Source organism: Cryptomeria japonica, chromosome 7 (genome assembly GCF_030272615.1).
Source record: "Cryptomeria japonica chromosome 7, Sugi_1.0, whole genome shotgun sequence".
Taxonomy (NCBI): domain Eukaryota; kingdom Viridiplantae; phylum Streptophyta; class Pinopsida; order Cupressales; family Cupressaceae; genus Cryptomeria; species Cryptomeria japonica.
This window is the reverse complement of record NC_081411.1, coordinates 52,956,516-52,978,426: the sequence shown is the minus strand read 5'-3', so window position 1 is coordinate 52,978,426 and position 21,911 is coordinate 52,956,516.

The following is a 21,911-nucleotide window of genomic DNA, read 5'->3' as shown; positions in this document are numbered from 1 at the left end:
ATTGCTCTATAAATCCAATGGTCACACTTGAACCAATTTGTTTGTAATCTCTATGAGAGAATTAGTTTTTTGTTGTGTTACCGACCTAATTGATTTGTATTTAAGGTCGATGAAGTTGTTTTGTAAAAGGTGTTGGCAGAAATCAGTTGAGTGTGTGGTTGCCTAACCGGAGAATGAATCTATAGTTTGTGTAAAGGCAGATTGAAGCTTAAAAGGATCTGATCAAGCAAATGTAGTGCTATTCAGACAAATCAAGAAAAACCTATTGTCTTCTAACAATTACAACAGAATTGAAATCTCCTAACAGGGTAAGCTCTAACAAGCTTGGTTGCTTCTTAAATCCTCTAACAAGGTGGTCCATTAGTTTGGATTCTCAAATCATCTACTCAGGTTACTCCTAACAGGGTATTTGCTTTTTATCAAGGCATTTTGTAAATCCCTCAACCGGGTGATTCCTAACAGGATTAGTTCTTAACATGATTTATTGTAAAATCTTTAACAGGCTTGGCTCCTAACAGGGTGAACTTCAAAAGAGTTGAGATAGCTATCTTGTGAGTCTCATCTCAGCATGGTTTTTACCTATTTGGGTTTTCCACGTATAAATATTTGTGTCATATGGTGAATGTTTGTGTTGTTATGATCTTATTTGTTGATTTGATTAACTACTTAACTATTCTGATAAGACATGATATCTAGAAGCATTGAGAGATGAAGTATGTTGACATATGAATAAGCATTTGGATGTTTACAAGATTTAAGTTGTTTACTGTTAAATAGTCAACCAATATTCTTATGAGTATTGATCTTGATAGTGATATTTTATTGATAAGTTTACTTTGTGTGATTAAGTTTTAGTTTGGAAAGTTTGTATCAGTTTATTGATTCACCCCCCCCCCCCAAGTAATCTATCAGATACTTATTCTTTCATCATACCATCAATTGGTATCAGAGCCTCTCGAGTCCTCTAAATCTAAAGCCTAACAACTTGAGGAAAAGATCTTGTAGATAATGATGAAGAAGGAAGGTTCGAAGTTCAACAAAGAGAATTATAGAATTTGTAGCGTCAGAATGAAGATTTACATCAAGAGTCTACGTAGTCAGTATTGGGATCATGTAGAAACTAAGTATATTGCACCTACTGGAACTCTGACCGATGATCAGAAGAAAGAACAACAAGAAAATCATCGAGCATTGGAGGCTATTATTAGTTCCTTGTCTGATGTTGAATATGTAGATGTTCATGGTCTTGAAACTATATATAAAGTATGGAAAAAACTTGAAGAGATTTATAGAGGTGATGAACATGTTAAGATTGCTAAAGAGGAGAGTCTAAGAGGAAAGTTTGATAAAATGAGAATATCTAAAGGTGAGAATATCCAACAGTATGGTCAAAGGATAAAAGATATAGTCAGTGAAATAAAGAGTACAGGAGGGAAAGTGGAAGATGCCACAGTGATCAGTAAGGTACTGAGAACCTTGCTACCAGTCTATGCTATACAAGTTGCAACTATTTAGGAGCTGAAATCTATTGATAAAACCAAGGTAACTCTTGACTCTATCATTGGCAAACTAACTACTTTTGAATTGAATGATTATGATGGTAGTGTACAGAAATCAGAATCTACATTCAGAGCTTCTGTCTCTAACCCATCTATGAGAAAAAGTAGAGATACTTGTCATGGCTATGAATCCAGATTCGGCAAAGATGCTGATGATGAAGACAATTTAGTAGAGCTTGAAGCATTGTTGGCAAAATGACTGCCTAGAGGCACTGGCAAATACAAAGGTAAGCTACCTTTAAAGTGTTTTGCATGCAACAAGATTGGTCATATAGCAGCTAATTACCCTAATGGTGAAAATGAACACAAGAGAGATAAATTCAAGAAGTATAAGGGTAAAGGCAAGAGAGATTGTCTTATAGCTATTGACAGTGGTATCATAGATGAAGAATCTGATGATGCTACTAGTGAAGATATTGTGTTTGTGGCTATTAAGGAAGATAAATCATATCAAAAGGCACTAGTATCCAGGATGGATAACTCTGATGATTGGATCATTGATAGTGGTTGTTCACATCATATGACTGGTGATTGGAGAAAATTTATTTCCTTGAAGGAGTTTGATGGCGGTGTTGTCAGATTTGACAATGACTCGCCCTGTATGGTTCAAGATAAGGGAGTTATTTCTCTTAATGGGAAGAGCAGTGCTGACGATGTCTATTGGGTTGAAGGTCTAAAACACAATCTTCTGAGTGTGGCACAACTGAATGACCAAGGATACCCACTAGAGTTTAGAAATAGAATGTGTAAAATCTTTGACAACAAAGGTGAATTGTTTGCAACCGAGAAACAAAACAGAGGTAATCTGTTTCATCTTAATCCTAAAGTTAGAAACTGTTTGATTGCAAAGATAGATGACAGCTGGCTTTGGCATAGGAGATTTTGTCATATAAAATTTGATAACATTGTTAAAGTGAGTAAGTCCAAGACAGTGAGAGGTTTGCCTCAACTAGACAAACCGGTTAACGCTCTTTCCAAGGAATGTCAATTAGGAAAGATGACCTCTTCAACTTTCAAGAGCAAGTCCTTCTCAGCAGAGCACTTGTTAAATTTGGTTCATACAGATCTATGTGGATCAATAAGAACAAGAAGCATTCAAGGTGATAAATATTTCATGATCTTTATTGATGATTATTCAAGGATGATGTGGGTCACATTCTTGAAGGATAAGAATGAAGCTTTTGGTAAATTCAAGGCATTTAGGGCCTTAGCTGAGAAAGAGAGTGGCAAAAAGACAAAATGTCTGAGAACATATCAAGGCAATGAATTTACTTCTGAGGAGTTCTCTAAGTATTGTGATGAGAATGGTATCAAACGACAAATTTAAGCACCAAGGACACCACAACAAAATGGTATCGCAAAGAGGAACAACCGGTTACTGGTTGAAGTTGCTAGGACAATGTTGATACAAGGAGGTGTAGCAAAAATATTTTGGAGAGAAGCTATTAGTACAGTTGTCTACACAATGAACCGAGTTCTGGTGAAAAGAGGTAAGGACAAGACTCCTTATGAATATTGGTATGGAAGATCACTTGATGTTAGCTATTTTAAGATTTTGGTAGAAAATGTTTTATTAAAAGAGGTTATTACATTAGCAAGTTTGAAGCTAAGAGTGATGAAGGCATATTTCTTGGCTATTCCACCAAGAGTAAGGCCTACAAATGTTTCAACAACCTGACACAAAGAATTATGGAGAGTGTTGATGTTCGAGTAGATGAATGTCCTGAAGTCTCAGAAGGAACCAGTTCAGAGAAAAAGGATGACGATCCTTGCATTTTGGTTTTGGAACCTAAAACTATTAAATCTGAAACCGGCAAAGCAAACTCTGATGCACTTGTTCAACCGGAACATATAAATTTAGAAGAAGATGATCATAAAGAAGCTGAACCTGAAGGTAATGATCATGTTATTCCTAGATATATGAGACTGAATCATAGTCCTAAATAGATTATTGGGGATAAGGATGTTGGAGTACTAACTAGAAGGAGAATAAGAGAGAACTCTTGCACGATCTCCACCATTAAACCAAGAAGTGATAAGGAGGCATTTGGTGATGATCATTGGGTTAAAGCTATGAAGGAGGAATTGGATCAAATTGAGAAGAACAACATTTGGACCCTGGTACCCCGACCGATAAATAAGAATGTTATAGGTACTAGATGGGTATTCAGAAACAAGTTAAATGAAGATGGTGTTGTAATTCACAATAAGGCTAGGTTGGTTTGCAAGGGTTATGCACAAGAAGAAGGAGAAGATTATGGAGAAAATTTTGCACCAGTAGCAAGATTGGAAGGTGTCAGAACTTTACTTGCATTTGCAGCCCATAAGAAGTTCAAGGTATACCAGATGGATGTTAAGTCTGCATTTTTAATGGGATATTGGAAGAAGAGGTTTACAGAGAGCAACCAGATGGTTATGCTTTGGTAAATGAGAAAGACATGGTATGCAGATTGCATAAGGCTTTATATGGATTAAAGCAGGCACCCAGAGCATGGTATGAAAGGCTTCATACACATCTTACAAAGATAAGCTTTGCAAGAACTAGTGATGATAGAAACATTTATCTCAAGTCTGAAGGAGATGAAATACTAGTTAGTGAAGTATTTGTTGATGACATTATATTTGGAGGTAATGATGTCATGAGCAATAATTTTGCAGATGAAATAAAAGATGAGTTTGAAATGTCTTTAGTAGGGGAAATAAAAAATTTCATAGGCTTGCAGATACAACAAATGAAGAATGGTATTTTCATTACTCAATCTAAGTATGTGAAAGAGGTTTTGAAGACTTTCTGCATGAGTGACTATAAACCAATTGGAACGCCAATGGTTACAGGTTGTAAATTATCCAAGGAAGATGAATCTAAGTCTGTTGATGAAAAGGAATACCGGTCAATGATTGGAAAATTAAACTGTGTTGTTCACAACAAACCAGATATAGCCCATGCAGCCGGTATAGTTTCTAGATTCCAGAAGAATCCAAAGGAAGCAAATTTGATAGCAACCAAGAGAAATTTTAGATATCTGAAAGGTATAGTTGACTATGGATTATGGTATCCATATGGAGGAAATTTTGATTTGAAGGCGTACACAGATGCTAATTGGGCAGGAAATGTTGATGACCATAAAAGCACTACCAATGGAGCATTCTTTCTAGGAGGAAGGCTTGTTTCATGGAGTAGTAAGAAGAAGAGTTGTACTTCACAATCTACTGCTGAAGCTGATAATGTTGCAGCTTATATGAATTGCACACAGTCTATTTGGATGAGGCACATTTTGTAAGGTTTTAAGATGAAGATCTCAGAACCTATAAAGATCTTATGTGATAATACAAGTGCCATAAATATTTCTAAGAATCCTGTTTTGCACGCAGAAACTGAGCACAATGAATTGAAGTGTCATTTCTTGAGGGAGAAAGTTCAGAACAAAGATGTTATCTTAGAGCATGTTTCTACCAAGGAGTAGCTTGCAGATATTTTTACCAAACCTCTGCCTAAGACTACATTTGAGTGTCTTAGAAGACAACTAGGGGTTGTACCCCTTCATGAGGTCAATTGAGCATGATGTTGTTTTCATCAGTCCCTGAATCACTTGCATAAATTTTTACATGGATTGATGTAGAAGTGGATGTATTCCACAGGGGGAGCATCAAGTTGCAGTATGCTGTTGATGCACAGTGAAAATTTGCAATTACATGTTTTACTTTCAATTTGGCATTGTTTTCAAAGGGGGAGAAGAATTATGTGATTGGGAGAATAATTATGTGATTGGTAAGGAGAACCAGAATCAAAATGATGACAGACAGAGCATGGTGAATACTTGGTATGTAAACCAGGATTTCTATTCACTAATCACAACAGTAGTAAGAGGCATTGATATTTGTATTGCCATCAATGCCAAAGGGGGAGATTGTTGGCATTTGCATGAAGATTGCATTAATGATATGTTATGTTGTCATTGATGTCAGTTGAATCGGTAATGGTATTTATGTTAGTGCTGATATTATTTTTATCATTGATATTGTCTTGTAATTAGTAGGATGAGCTTTGTGGAAGATGTTGTAAACCAGTATGTAAGTTTATGAGTTGAACCGGTAACCGGTGTATGAGGATAAACCCTTTCTAACCGATAAACCCTACTAGTTGTTTTTGTTAAACCCTAACCGACTAAAGTTTGTTGAAATGTTTATGTTGGTTTAAGAACTGATGTTGAGCAGTAATGATGGTGACATGTGTGGTCATTGTATGAAGACAAGTTTAAATTGTTTTGGCGTGTTTGTTTATTTGTTTTATTGTCTAGGGAATGAGCAAAGTGGATTGCATCTAATGCAAAGCGTGTGATGAGTTACAAGTCCGATGAAGAGGTTATCATAGAGCGGTTGGAATTTTCTTGAAGAATGTGTACAGATTGCTATGTAAATCCAATGGTCACACTTGAATCGATTTGTTTGCAATCTCTCTGAGAGAATTATGTTTTTGTTGTGTTACCGACCTAATTGATTTGTATTTAAGGTCAATGAAGTTTTTTTGTAAAAGGTGTTGGCAGAAATCAGTTGAGTGTGTGGTTTCCTAACTGGAGAATGAATCTACAGTTTGTGTAAAGGCAGATTGAAGCTTAAAAGGATCTGATCAAGCAAATGTAATGCTATTAAGACAAATTAAGAAAAACCTGTTGTCTTCTAACAATTATAGTAGAATTGAAATCCCCTAATAGGATAAGCTCTAATAATCTTGGTTACTTCTTAAATCCTTCAACAAGGTGGTCCATTAGTTTGGATTCTCAAATCCTCTACCGAGGTTACTCCTAATAGGGTATTTGCTTTTTATCAAGGCATTTTATAAATCCCTTAACCAGGTGATTCCTAATAGGATCAGTTCTTAACAAGACTTATTGTAAAAGCTTTAATAGGCTTGGCTCCTAATAGGGCGAACTTTAGAAAAGTTGAGATAGCTATCTTGTGAGTCTCATCTCACTGTGGTTTTACCTATTTGGGTTTTCCACGTATAAATATTTGTGTCATATGGTGGATGTTTTTGTGGTTATGATCTTATTTGTTGATTTGATTAACTAATTAACTATTCTGATAAGACATGATAACTGGAAGCATTGAGAGATGAATTATGTTGACATATGACTAAGCATTTGGATGTTTACAATATTTAAGTTGTTTACTATTAAACAGTCAACCAATATTCTTATGAGTATTGATCTTGATAGTGATATTTTATTGATAAGTTTACTTTGTGTGATTAAGTTTGAATTTTGAAAGTTTGTATCAATTTTTCAGTTTACTAATTCACCCACCCCCCCCCCCCCCCGCGCCCTGCCCCCCAAAGTAATCTATCGGATACTTATTCTTTCGTCATACCATCAAGATACAGAGAAGTGCTAAGAGAGACACATTATCTTTTGGTAGGAATACTTGAACTAAAAAATGAATAGGATTTCTTGATCATGAAATTGACCTTGAACCTCTATATCAAGTGTCCAATATCATGGCAAATACATCTTATCTCAAACTATGTTACCAAACACTATCAAAGCTCTTCTCAACTAACTTTCACACAACTTTTCCACCAAATCTTTTTGCATGTCATTCACATCCACATCACATCATTTCAAACACATCTCAAAAGTCTTTACATTTCAACACATACATTTAATCATCCTTATATACAAAGCTATTTGTTAAAAATATCAACTAGGTTGGCCCAAAACAAAGTATATAAAATTAGATAAACTAGGGAATCCAAACCAATAATATCCAATGCAGTCCACTCTAGGAGAAAGAGGGGACCCAAAATCAAAACCACACATCCTTATCTATTGATTCTAATGAACTGCACACTCTAACACATCTTCCAAAGTCAATTCCAAATGAAACATGTAGATAGAAAATAAAATTTAGTAGTCAGTCGACCCAAAAGCATCTTCCAATGCACATACCCTAATGTGGATCTCCATACTATTACAAGATAGGGTTACTGTTGCACCAAAAGAATGACCTGCCAATGCCTGAAACAACCACTAGACTTATAGAATCAACATGAGGCTGTTAAACCATGCCACAAATCCTCGGGAGGGACGTTGGCGCACTGCCAACAATCCCCCTCCTAGCGTCACTTGTCACGGCCTACGTGATTTGAACCTATGACCAAGCTCTAATACCACTTGTTATAAGCTAGGGTTTTTGTTGCACCAAAAGATTGACCTATCAATTCCTGATACAACCTCTAGACTTATAGAATCCACAGGAGGTTGTTAAACCATGTCGCAAATCTCCACGAGGGATGCTAGCCCACTGCCAACACATACACCATGGTTGGATCCATTTTTTTTTTTAACTCAACCTCTAGTGCATATCCAGACCAAAAAAAAATGATCCAAACAAGATAATCCATCCAAGAAAACTGAGACCCAACACAACTGACCATACCAAGCATAGACCCACATAACTCACTTTTGGAACAAAAACAACACTAGAGATTCAAATTAGAACATAAAATGAACCAAATAAGCATGTCCTCTAAACTACAACACTTGAATTCACATATCCAAAAGCCACCAAGCAAATTTCGAACTAGTTTGGAAGATACTCTCACTGTCTGACAACAATAAAAAATAATCCCATCATCTGAGAAACTGAAGGACCTACAAACATGATAGTACACCATTCACAAAACATTAACATTATATCCAAGTCCACACACCATACTCTTCATAATCTGAAATAAAACATTCTTCCACTAGGCCATTAGATACTCTTTCCTGCATATTGAAACTTTTGCAACACTAATCTTCTAAAAACTCCTTGTGTAAGCACAACATCTTCACCTATCAATAAGACAACATTTGAACACTCAATACTAGACCAAATATATCATTGAACATGTGGTACAACTTGATATCACTTGCTATAACATCTAAACACTCAATACAAGACTAAATATACCACTGGACATCTGCTACAACTTTATATAACTTATTGTAACATCAATTACAACACAACCTCAACTACAATACCAATTGAACTCAATAACAATACCAAGCAACACATATTGACAACACACATCTATGATCATCTTCCACAATAAAGTTAATTGAGACACCAATAAAACTCAATAGAAACACCAAAAATTGACTCCCTTAATCAACAAGACAAAATAGAGAAACCTTCATATGTTTGTATGGAAACATAATAACAACTCACTTGTCACCAATAGTAGTTTGCATAACACAAGATTATCTTTGGACTAGACTATTGGCATTTGGCATAACTGATGCAGATTAGGTGATGTAGCTGCAGTTGGATGATTGAACCAGTAAAGGATAGAAGTCTATTTGTGATGAAGAGATTGAGATTCTATGAATAGATGACATGATCAGTTATTTGTGTTCTCATTGCTGGAAACTAATGTTCTTGATGTTCCTGATGTTTTTGTTTTATCATCTAAGTGATTTGGTTTACCGGAAGATAGGGTTTATTGGAAAACAGGGTTTACCGGTAGTGAACTAAAGTCTGTGAATTAGGACTTTAACCGGTTTAAAGCAGAATTATTTCAATTGGATTGGTTGATTGGCGATGACTGGTGATTTGCGATTTGGATGGTGAGCTTATATCATGGAAAGATGTATGTGACCGGAACCGAAACTTGTGATGATTACCAGAAGGCATGTTTCAAATTTTGATGAAGTGTTGCTAAGGTTTTAGTAGGGTTTAAGAACCAGTGAAGAAATCATCAAACCAGTAATGATTTATGTTACAACGGTGATCGACAACGATTCTACATAAAGTTGGTAACACGACACAACCCACGTGAAATATTTGATAGCTATTTTAGCGCGATTCAAGGAATATTTTCTTGGGAATCAGTGAAACTCTGAGTAGAGTGTTTTGAGGATACATATCGGATTTCTGTGATGGGTTACGATCAACCAACGGTTGATATTGCATTGTAATTTGTTGTAATGGTTTGGATAGTGATCTCTGATGATATTTTATAATCTTATTATAAATTCATGATGTATTAGGTTTTGTGGCCGACCTAGTTGAGATGGCTATTTAGGTTGACACAATTGATGTTTATTTTGTCGGTAGTCTTGAGAATGTGTTAAGCCATCCAAGTGAAGTGTGAAATCTTCCTGAGAGTTGCAAAGTGTTGTGTATAATTGGATCTGATCAAGCAAGCAGAGAAGTGCAAGTAAACAAATCATTTTCTTACTGTTGCTTCCTAACAGTTGCAATAGGTTAAATCCCTTGATCAGGTAGATTCTAATAGGCCTTAAACATTAAAGTCCCCTAATAGGGAAGCTCTCAAAAGAGTGTTATATCCTCTCACAAGGTTGATCCTAATAGATCATCAAGCTCCTAATCGATTTACAAGGCAAATCCCCTAACCAAGTGACTCCTAACATGGTCTTGTCTTAATAGGGCGTATTGTAAGCTTCTAACAATGCTAAGATCCTAATAGGGCGTACTTCAAAAGAGTACAAATATTTGTGGGTGCCAACTCCCACCATGGTTTTTCCCCTATTTGGGTTTCCACGTTAAAAACTTATGGTGTTCATGTGTAGAATGTTTTTCATGTGATGTTCTTGTTTATATTTCATTTCATGCATTATTTATGAGAAACTGGTTATGATGTTTTATTAGAAGTTTATCAGAGGTTACTAGTAATGATAAGAAGTTGTTTGAGAAACTATTTGATCTTATTGATAAGGATAATGAGTTGGAATTTCATCAAGTTTATATGATTACTTTGAAGGTGAAAGTATTGGTAAATGATTTGATTAATGTGTTAAGCAAATCTGATAAAGAGGTTATTAAATTTGATTATAGAAGTTGAGGTATTTGTTAGATAGTCTCAGATCTGAAATAAGTTTGACTTTGAGTTAAAGTTTGAATTGGTCCTAATACTAATTCAACCCCCCTCTCAGTATTAACCGGATCCTCATAGGATTAACACAGTCCACATCTGGACCAACAAGTTTGAGATCAATGACAACATAACTTATATTTCCAACAATCTCTCCCTTTAACATTAAAAACAAAGGGAACACATCTAAAAACAATCACCTTCCTTCAAAGCTCTCTCCCCCTTTGACACATTCTTTTTTTTTTGATACATGCAATACTCACCTTGATAGGGTCAACTCCCATCTGCAACCACATTTTTTAAACCAAGGAAACATAAACTACACTGCTCCCCTAAGAGAAGCCACCACCACAATCCAGGAGACATAAGATAATATTTGAGTCTTCTCCTTAATGATTTTTAGATTTAAATTCATCTAATGATTTGAGTACCACAAGGAACTACCACAAATTATTATGCTTCTAGAGTATATAATGACACTTTATTTTACTCTAAGAAATCAATTTACCACCATCTAAAATTCTTCTATTATTTGCATTTCAGATTGATTCCATATCTGGATCACCTCTTTTGGATCTTCATCTAAAGGCAATTCAACACCCAAATCCCTTAATAAGATTTTTCAGGCAGATCTTCCCTTAGACACAACACAATCCTTGGTTCCTAGAAGAATCAACACCAACTGAGGATGTAAATCCATTCATAAATGTATCTTCAACTAATTTATTCATCTACAATATCTTCAAATTTTCTTTAAGATCTATCTTTTTCTTTTGGATCAAAAGATTTATCATTTCTTTCTCTACAATACTTAGCAATATGCCCAATCTTGTTATATTTATAGTATATTGAACCTTGTTGTAGTCCACTTCCATTTATTCTACCATCACTATTCTTCTTAATCTTCCATTAGACTTTCACTAAATGTTCTTGTGTCCATACATATTGCATGTATAGCTATATCCATTGAAAAACTTAACATTCACACAATACCTTACATTCATATTTCTATTCCATATTATTCTACTTCTACACATAGCTTTATTACCAAACTTATTACAAGCATAACATGGTTTATTGAATGAATGTGATCCCTTATGAATTTTGCAATCACTTATTTTATGTGAAAATTTACTGCATGCAAAACAATTACTATTGAAGGACGATGAGTACTTGGTTTGAGCAGGAAGAGTAGAAGAATTCCTAAAGTTCCTTTTGTTTAGGACAATAGTAAATACATCTTGATTTAAGTCATTATTGATATTTTCTTTTTCTTTACCATCTTTATTCGTCTTTCTCTTGAATGTCATCTTGGTTCCTATATCACTCTTGTTTGCCACTCTAGGTACATGTTCTAATGTCTAACTTTCATCTATCTGATTCACACCCACTTTAACCATCTTTATCAAACTTTTAACTTATGTAGCTTTCTTTTCATCTACAACAACATAAATAGCCTCATTGTCATGTTCAAGTTTAGTTTCAGTCTGATTTCATTTTCCACAAACTTGCTCCAACAAGCAGTTGCTTCCATTGTTATCCTTCCCATGGTAGACATTTCCATGAGTTCTCATACGCTTCTACAACTAGTCTCCTTGTACTTTCTTTTTTGATCAGACATTTGGACTCTTTAAATATGAACTCATAACCCTTATTATACATATGAATTACACAACAAATTATGTCTCAAACCTTTGACATAGTAAACATGATTAGTCTTATTCTTATCAACAATTATAATGCTTAATTTTGTACAAATAGGTACAACTTCCTCTATTGCAAATTTCACCAATCCACCATCATACTTCTCAAATTTAATGAAATTCCCTTTATCACTTGTCATATTGTTGTAGTCATGGTGGAAGAGTCCTCAAAGAGAACAATCTAAACCATGCAACAAGAGTTACACAGTAGAAACAGTAGATGCCTAAAACTTTCACACTTAATTAAATGAATTTTATTTATTTAATTATCATTTATCCACCTATTAGTTAAACTAAGGTTTAATTAATATCCCCTTTTCTTCTATCTAACCATTAATCAAATATACTATTTGATTAAATCCCCTTTCTTCCATTAATTGAAAAAAAAAATTATTTAATTAAATTCCCTTCCATTATTTTAATTGAATTTACATTTAATTAAAATCCCTTCTACAAATAAATAAATAAATATTTATTTATAAGCCCTCCCCCCACTTGCATTTGTAGACCCACTTGCATTTTCCTACAAATACAAGCTGCATGAATTTTAGTTGAAATAAATCTTTTTATTTTAAATAAAATTCCCATTTATCCCACTTGCATTCTCCTACATTTTCCATTAACCTCCTAATCATTCTTCTAGAAGTATTCAAATCCCACTTAACTAGCCTAAATTCCTCTAATCATGCACATCCCTAAATTTGGGGGAGTCACTTCTCCAAATTTGGGGAAAGTCTTCAAAATGTGTTGAAGACTTAACATTTTTCAACATGTTAACTTGTTGAGTCTTCCAAACGTGTACAGGCCCTTACAAAATCCTTGAAGGTTATCTACCTTCCAACAAGTTAACCTCCAAAGTCTTCAAAGAGAATTTAATGCCTCTTACAAGACATCACCCTAGCCCATGATGGTTGTCCCTTTGACCTTCTTCCAGCTTTGCACAAGAGTTTAACTCTTGGACAATAGCCTTCATCCTTGGATAATAACTTTATCCAATGGCTTATCCTCTTAAGGTTGACCGTGAAAGCTTAATAAGAATCTAATGCTTACTTAACATCCTCTCAGGCCTTCTCATGATGACACTTGTCAACATGAGATTGGGTTGAAAATCTCACATGGATTTATAACTTTCAATTCTAACCCTTCTCAAAGCCAATTCAATCTTGGACATCCATATGACCAATTCCTCTATAAATAGAGCTAGTGCAGAAGCACCTAGTCTTGCTCATGCTCTCCATTTTTTAGTATTTTCTTGATTAAGTCTTTTCATAGGTTTCTAATGTTGTCTTAGGTTGTTATGAGTCTTTGATCTTATTTTGTTTTTGAGAGATCAAGTTTTGCTTTGTAAGGTTTGAGTTGTCAGTTTTGTGCTCCTAGGCCCAATAAGGCTAAAAAATGGAAATTTGCCTTATAAGCTTAGTTGTGCTTTGGAAAGTGTTGGATAATGGTTAGGAAGTGTTTTTGATCATGTTTAAATGTTTTAGGAAGGTTTCATATGTTTGGTTTCTCACTTTTCTAATTGGAGCAACAAAAGTTGTCATGTTGCTTGTGCAAAATTGTCATTTTTGGACATTTTCTTGCAAAAACAAGACAAACTTGCTATGTGTCCATACAAAAATTTGTAACTACTTCTAAATAGTATTTAAATTCCTTCCTCTTATTTACCATGGTTGGATTTTGTACTTTCATAAAAAAAATCAATTGAAGGAGCAATTTTTCTGGTTTTTGACATGGTTTCTCCTCTTTGGGAATAGCAGTCCGTACAAAACCTCATCACTTCCATACTGTTCTTCTTGAATATATATCTTCTTGTATTTTTTATTCTCTCCATGTAATATTTTTGGCAATTTGTCATTTGGGAGTTGTGTGCAAATAATCTTTTCAATTTTGCAAGGTTGTTGCCCTGTCAAGGGTTTTGAGGCCCAAAAATGCATACACTTGACTAGTTCCAGGTTTTGGGCTCCCAAAATGGTCTTAGTAAAGTTTATTTGAATTTGTATAGTGTAAATATATTTTACACTTGCCAGGAGTGTTGTTTGGAAGGAAGATGAAAGCTCTTACTAGGCAAGTTTTCCTAACTTGGTTAGTATGCTCTTAAGTTCATAGTTTGGACTCAAAACCCAATTTGAGTTATGCAAACAAGGCCGAGATGTCTACACGCTTCCTTGTAAGGATTGGAAGATGGTTGGTGTCTCAAAACAGTGACAATATTCTTCAAACAATCAATTTCTTTTTCATGGCAGTGAGTATCATATTTTTGGGATTTTTCATGGTTTGAAGCAAAGACACCTGGTGTTTGAGTTATTGTTAAATGGAACCAATAAAAGTGTTTGATTTTTAGTATTAGAAATGTGTTTGGAAGAATATGAAGTAGGGTTAAGAGTTGTGTGAAGTTCCAAGCATTTAAAATTCTGAAAATCATAAGTGTGCTGTTGTCACAAGGGCTTTGACAGTCATAAATTTGGATTTTTCAGTTTGCATGCCATCTATTTGACATTATGCTTGCAGGCCAAGGTTGAAGAAAAGGTTCAAATGTTTCTGTAGAGGTGTGTGTTGAGTAAGGAGACAAGATTCAAATCTTTGGAGTGATTTACTAAACACTAAGTTGTCAATCCCTCACAAAACCCTTGTTTTGAGGCTACAAAATAGGACATCCATAAATTGACCTCCTCAAGACCTCTATTGGCACTAATTCATAACTTTGGCCAAAAGGGTACTCAAAACTATTCACCTTTTTCAGAGATTCCAAGGTGGGAGTGTGTACTGAGCAAAATAGTGTTTCAGGAGGGCTAAAAAGGGCTCCTTCCTTGTAGCCCTATTTTGAAGAAAGTTGAGAACCCGATTGAAGGAAGGATTATGGATCTTGCAAAACCATTAGAAATCAATCCAAAACAACTTGGAAAACCTTGTGAAGCCCTCAAAACTCCAATTTAGGCCTTTGGGGGTTTGAACATAGAATGGTGTATATGAGGAAAGTTGAGGAGTTAACTCCAAATAAGGGGTTAGAGATCAAAATGAAAGGAGTAAAACTTGCAAATCTTCCTCAAACATGTTTTGAAGCTTGAAAAATCCCAAGTAATAGTAAATTCCAATTGCAAAGTGAGCAGGAGTCAAAGATTGAGAAAACCATCAATTTGAGCAAGGTGGAGTATGCTTGAGTAAGGAAGTGATTGTTGGCATTTCAATAAGGATATTGAGAAGGTTGTTGATGATTATGGATATAACTGATTAAGGATGTTTACTGTCTTAATATTATTATTTTGTAATTGATGTCAAGAAATTGATTTTCTAATTTAGTATGATGTTGCCATATCTTAAGAAGTATGATTTGATGAGAATTAAGATATCGGTAAAAGACACAGAAAGAATATGATGAATAAGGGGAGGAATAAGTTATTCAATGAGCAACTATTACCGAGTTAGACAATGATGAGATCATGATGTTTAGATTGTTTTGATATCATACATATGTTATTAATTGTAAGGTTAATACTATACTATGTGTAGTCACATAAATCTGTCCACTTAATTAAATGAATACTTAGTATTTATTTGATTATTTAACCATCAATTAATAATTAATTAAATTAATATATTTAATTAATTCATCTTAACCCTCTTCTCCTATTAATTAAATAAATTATTCAATTTATTTGATTTAATTCACTTAACCAAATTCAGACCATTAATTAAATAAATAAATCATATTTGTTTAATTAAATCTTCTCTCACATTTAAATAAATTAATATTTATTTAAATCCCCCAAAATCCCACCTCTCACATTTAAATAAATTAACATTTATTTAAATCACCTTTATCCTCTACCCACTTGCATTTTCCTACAAATGCAAGTTGCACAATTATTTTAAATAAATAATTTATTTAAATCACCTTTATCCTCCACCCACTTGTATTTTCCTACAAAAGCAAGTTGCACAATTATTTTAAATAAATAATTTATTTAAATCACCTTTATCCTCCACCCACTTGTATTTTCCTACAAAAGCAAGTTGCACAACTATTTTAAATAAATTATTTATTTAAAATCCTATTTATCCTCACCCACTTGAAACCTTTAATGGTTTCCCTTAAAGTATTCAAACTTGATGGCTTTAAAGTCTTCAAACTTGATGGCTTCCTTCTATAGTCTTCTTAAGACTTTAATGGTTTTCCTTAAAGTCTTCAAGCCTTTAATGGTTTCCCTCAAAGTCTTCAAGCATTTTAATGCTTTATCTTCCTTTTTCTCATTTAAATAAATTAATATTTATTTAAATATTTATCCAAATACAAATTACACCATTTAATTGAAATAAATGATTTTATTTTAATTGAAAATACCAAAATTTCTCCCACTTGCATTTTCCTACAAAATCCACTTGCATGCCTAAACCCCTTCTAGATTCTTCTAAACCCTTCCTAATTAACCTCATCCATCCCCTAAACTTTGTCACATTCCTAAGCAAAAGGGAAGTCACTTCTCAAACCCTCAAAGTCTTTGATAACCATTAAAGGCTTTCAACCTTCAACCACTAAATGGCTCAAAGTCTTTGATAACCATTGAAGGCTTTCAACCTTCAACCACTTAATCCCCAAAGTCTCCAATAACCATTAATGGTTACCTCAAACCCTCCCACATGGTTAAAACATTTGTTTTGACTCAACCTCTACCCAACCCAAAGGTCTCATCAGGCCATTAATGCTTTGACCATGATTATCTCTTAAACATTTGCACAAAGGTTTATCCTTGGATTAACTCTTAATCCAGTGGGTAATCTTAATTTGGACTTGACCCTTAGCCTCTAGATAACCATGAGGTCTTCTCAGGCCTTTAATGCCTCCAACCTCTTCTCTCAACCCAATCCTATGTTGACACTTATCACCATTTTATTGGTGCCAATTATGCACATGGATCCCCAACTTTCAAACTTGGCCCTTGATTAAACCATTCAATCTTAACCCTTCATTTCCCCATTTCTTCTATAAATAGAACCCTTCTCCTCAAGCAAAAAGGAGGAAGAATTAGAGTATTGTTGTTATACTGGCATTAGCATAGAGCTTTCTCATAGCATCACTATCTACACTTGCATAGCATTTGCTTATCCTATTCAACCATCTTGAATCTCCATATGGCATCCATGGCTAGTGCTAAAAGCTGAGAGCTACACTCATTTGGGACTTGGAGAGGAGAGGAACAAGGGAGGAGCAACTATGAGCATCTTGATTAGCTATTTTATTCTATGTTTATATGCTTTCTATTTCATGCTTAATATCTCTCTTGATATGCCTGTTTAGGATAATCTTTTGTTGCTAACACTAACATTTGTTTCTTGTGCTCTTGTGTGTGTTGCCATCAAACAGATTTTCTAATCCTTTTTGCAGAGCATCACTATGTTACTAAGCAAAGAACCTAGTCGATAAACCCTAAGGAACCTAGTCGGTAAACCCTAAGGTTATCGCTATCGGTTAATGAAGGCGGTATGTCTATCGAGTGAAGTTAAGTATTTACCGAGTTGCAACCGAGTAATAACATAATGCATTGAATGAATAAAAGCATTATTTAATGAAGGAAGCTGATGAGTTGGCTATGATTAAATGATTGGTATGCCATGAATGAAGTTTGCTAAAGAATCTATGGAAAAGGAAAATCGACAAGAAGATCTACATCACCAGATTGAACCGCAATACCCTAGCACAAGTTCCAAGAAATGTATGCAAGTTCCAAGGTGGGGTAAAACATTTTCAGATCGAAGGATACATTGAACCTGGTCAAAGTTTGAAGATCTGATGGCTATGATTGATCATGGGAAATGTGATCAAGGAGATTAAGCGGTTGGCGAATTGTTTATAAATAAGGAACTGTTGATAAACAAGGTATGCAGGCAAGTGTATGCATAGGGATACTACATAGTGATTACCGAGCACTGAAGCTTGAAGACCTATTTTGAATAACAGAGTATAGAGCCCAGTAGATGGACAAGATTAGTTCTATGTCTATATTGTATTGAGCAAATAAAAATCTGCTTTAGCATTTTAGATGTGAAGTTGCAAATAGATTTTATTACTGTTATTTTGTAAAGTGACAGAAAATCTCTTAACCGAGTGGACTTAACAGTCTTATTTGTAAAACCTTCTAGCAAGGTGACATTCTGATTGAGTGTTTGAAATCCTTTAACAAGGTCACTTCTAACAAGGTGAAGATCCTAACAGATCTAAGGGAAATCCCTTAACCGGGTCACATCTAGCAATGTGTTTGTAATCTTTAATAGGATTTTCTTTTAACCGAGTGAAGAGGGCAAAATAGATTTGAAAGGTAAACTGATCAAAACATAACGAAATAAACATGCAGAATGCTAAAATATCATAAAAAGACCATTTCACCTTGTTATTTTACCTTCTCCTTCGGATTGAGCTTGATGAAGTGAAGGTGCCCCTTGATAATGCTCCACTTGATGTGCTCCTTTGATTGCTGGATGTGGATGGCTCTCCAATATTGTGCACAAATGATAAGGATGAGATGATCAAGTTGCCAAGATGATTTCCTGGGCTTAAAAGGGCAGCATAAGCTTACTGAATTTCAAGATGATTTGAATGAAGGGATGAAACCCTATTTTATAGGAAGAGGAGAGGAAAACGGATGGCTAGGATGAATTCGAGATGAAGGGCTAAGATTTACTTGTGAGGTCACACAAGGTCCAAGAGAGGGTGTGGAGACCAAGAAATATGCCTTAAAGGCATTTCGTATCTCCACACTCTACAAGATGCATTGGAGGAATTAAAAATTTTCCAAAAATGGATATTATGGGGATTAGAAGAATAAAAAGGAATTAAAAATTCCTTGGGAGAGGGAAATGCCTAGAGGAATGTAAGATTTCGAAAATCTTACATTCATCTAGAAAAAGAGCATTTAAAGCTAGTGGTTGGATGAAAAGACAAAGAGTTGACTTTGTGGCTAATCATGATGATTAGCCATTAACGACTCATTAGGAGGGGAATTAGAGGAAATGTTAGGTGGGATTTATATTTGTAGGAGAATTTGACTAAAAGAATAATGTTAAGTGAGTTTAGGGAGTTTCTAGAAGAATTTATTAGGTTAATGATGAATTAAGAAGATGATTTGTAGGAATCATGTAGGTTAACTAATTAATTGAAATTAATTAGCTAAGAGGAAAATTTGTGAGGATTTGATTTTTTAGAAGAATAAAGAAAGGGATTGATTTATTAATTATATTTAATTATATTAATTATATAATTAAATCAATCATATGCTATAGTGACAATATTAATTATATTTAATTAATATTGAGAAGAATTTTAATTAACATAATTAATTAATTAATTATGTGAGGAATTAAAAAATAATTAAAATAATTATTTTTAAGTGTCTACATTTTGCCCCTCTTTGAAGCGAGGTGTGATGACGCATTGATTCAAAGAATAATCTTGTTTTGATGTTGATATTGGTTTGATAGGATGCCCCGGCTCTTGATTTATAAATTACGGTATGGTGATGCCCCCTCGGGAGATCAATTGAGGTATTTGATCTTTGGAGTTTTGCGAAATTGATATCCCGATAGATTTGATTTGATTTGATTGATAAGATCTAGATTCAGTCTGGTTTCAAGACGAATTCATCCTGTATAAGACAAAGATGATCAAAGTGTCTGGTTTCAGGAAGGATTCATCCTGTATAAGACATGATTGATCACAACGTCTGGTTTCAGAAAGGATTCATCCTGTATAAGACATGATAAGAGCGTCTGGTTTCAGGAAGGATTCATCCTGTATAAGACATGATTGATCACAACGTCTGGTTTTAGGAAGGATTCATCCTGTATAAGACATGATCAATCACAACGAATGTCTGGTTTTAGGAAGGATTCATCCTATATAAGACATGATCAGAGCATCTGGTTTCAGGAAGGATTCATCCTGTATAAGACATGATCAGCTCATCTGGTTTCAGGAAGGATTCATCCTGTACAAGACATGATCAGATCACAATGTCTGGTTTCAGGAAGGATTCATCCTGTATAAGACATGATCAGATCACAACGTCTGGTTTCAGGAAGGATTCATCCTGTATAAGACATGATTAGAATCAGAATTGATTATGTGAGGAAAAGAAAAAATAAAATAAAATTAGAGGAAGAAAATTAGGGTGGAAGGAACAAATGAGGAAGATATATGAAGTAGTCATGAGGTATTTGGAAAGAAGAATAAGAGATGCGAGACCACGGAGGAAAATGGGGGCAATTGAGAACTCCATGAGATTATTGAGTTTAGGATTTGATGGAATGATGGTGAGATTTTGTGCACAACAAATGTGGAGAGCCAACCTAGTTTGATGTTGCCCTGAGTGACTTGCACCATTGCTTATAGAAATCAGGATGCCATGAGAAACCTGGGGCGTGGACTGACTCTGTAGACAAACGGGAATTTCTTGCACACAACGACGTAAGTGTTAAGAAACACTAATACAAAGTTGTGGGTTTGTGCAAGGAAACCCTCAGACACACCGATACCTCTTGTATACGAGAAGGTAAGTGTTGATAAACACTAGTACCAGGTCGCCGGTTTATACAAGAAGGATCCAAAACATGCCATACTATGAAATATACCCCAGTATGCACCTATCATAACATACCTGGATATGGAAGGACCCAGGCAGTCGTAAATAGTGGCATTTGTAGAGCAAAAGATGCAAGCCTATATGAAAAAAAAATTAAAAAAAATAAAAAATAAAAAATCTAACAAGTCTCTTCCTTGCGACCAAATGATACCTCTTGCCAAGAGTAGAACTAGGATGGACTTGGGATTGTTTCTCAAGACTTCTTGAAGCTTATACAGAGGCATGAAAGCTCAGTTTCACTGGGACATGTCTTGTTCATGACTTAGGCGAAGACTCATCATCATACGCATGTTTTATTGGGAGGCGGAAAAGAAGGAATGTTGTGCATGGGTGGGCTAGATGGCAAATGATTTGTAGTATCGACCTGATAGACAGTGGATCCGGTTATTTACCTTGGCACCCGCACAGAGGTTTTCACCAAGATACTTGCCCATAGCGCCACAAATTGTTTTTCTTTCTTTTTTTTTTTTCTGATTTTCTCTTCTTTTTTTTTTGTTAATTTTTAATTTTTATTTTTTTTTGACAATTTAAGACTTTTTGAGGACTAAGCATAAAACCTTTTGAGGTGCATGATATTCATTGGATCATCCAAAGGATCGCCTTCAGAAGTAGCCAACTGATAAGCTCCTGATCCATATTTCGCTGTGATTACATATGGTCCAAGCCAGTTAGGCTCGAACTTGCCTTTCTTTTCTCGTTCTTGTAGATTTTTCTGATTCTCCATGAGGACAAGATCACCAACTTGGAATTCTCGGGTTTTGACTTTTTTATGATAACTCATGCGCAGACGGTTTTGATATACCCAGAGATGATTCAAGGCCTTGAGGCACCTTTCATCTAACAATTCTAGCTCTTGTAAGCAGGCAATTCTGTATTCTTCCTCTGGTAGGATGTTTTGCAGCGATACCCTTAGAGAGGGGATCTCGATCTCAAGGGGAAGGATAGCTTCAGAACCAAATACTAGGGAATAAGGAGTGGCGCCTGTGGGGGTGCGGATGGAGGTGCGGTAGGCCCACAATGCAGGATGGATTTGGAGGTGCTAATCACGGCCCGCTTCATTGACTGTCTTTTTGAGGATTTTTATTAGGGTTTTATTAGAAGCCTCAGCTTGGCCATTGCCTTGGGGATAATATGGAGTGGAGAA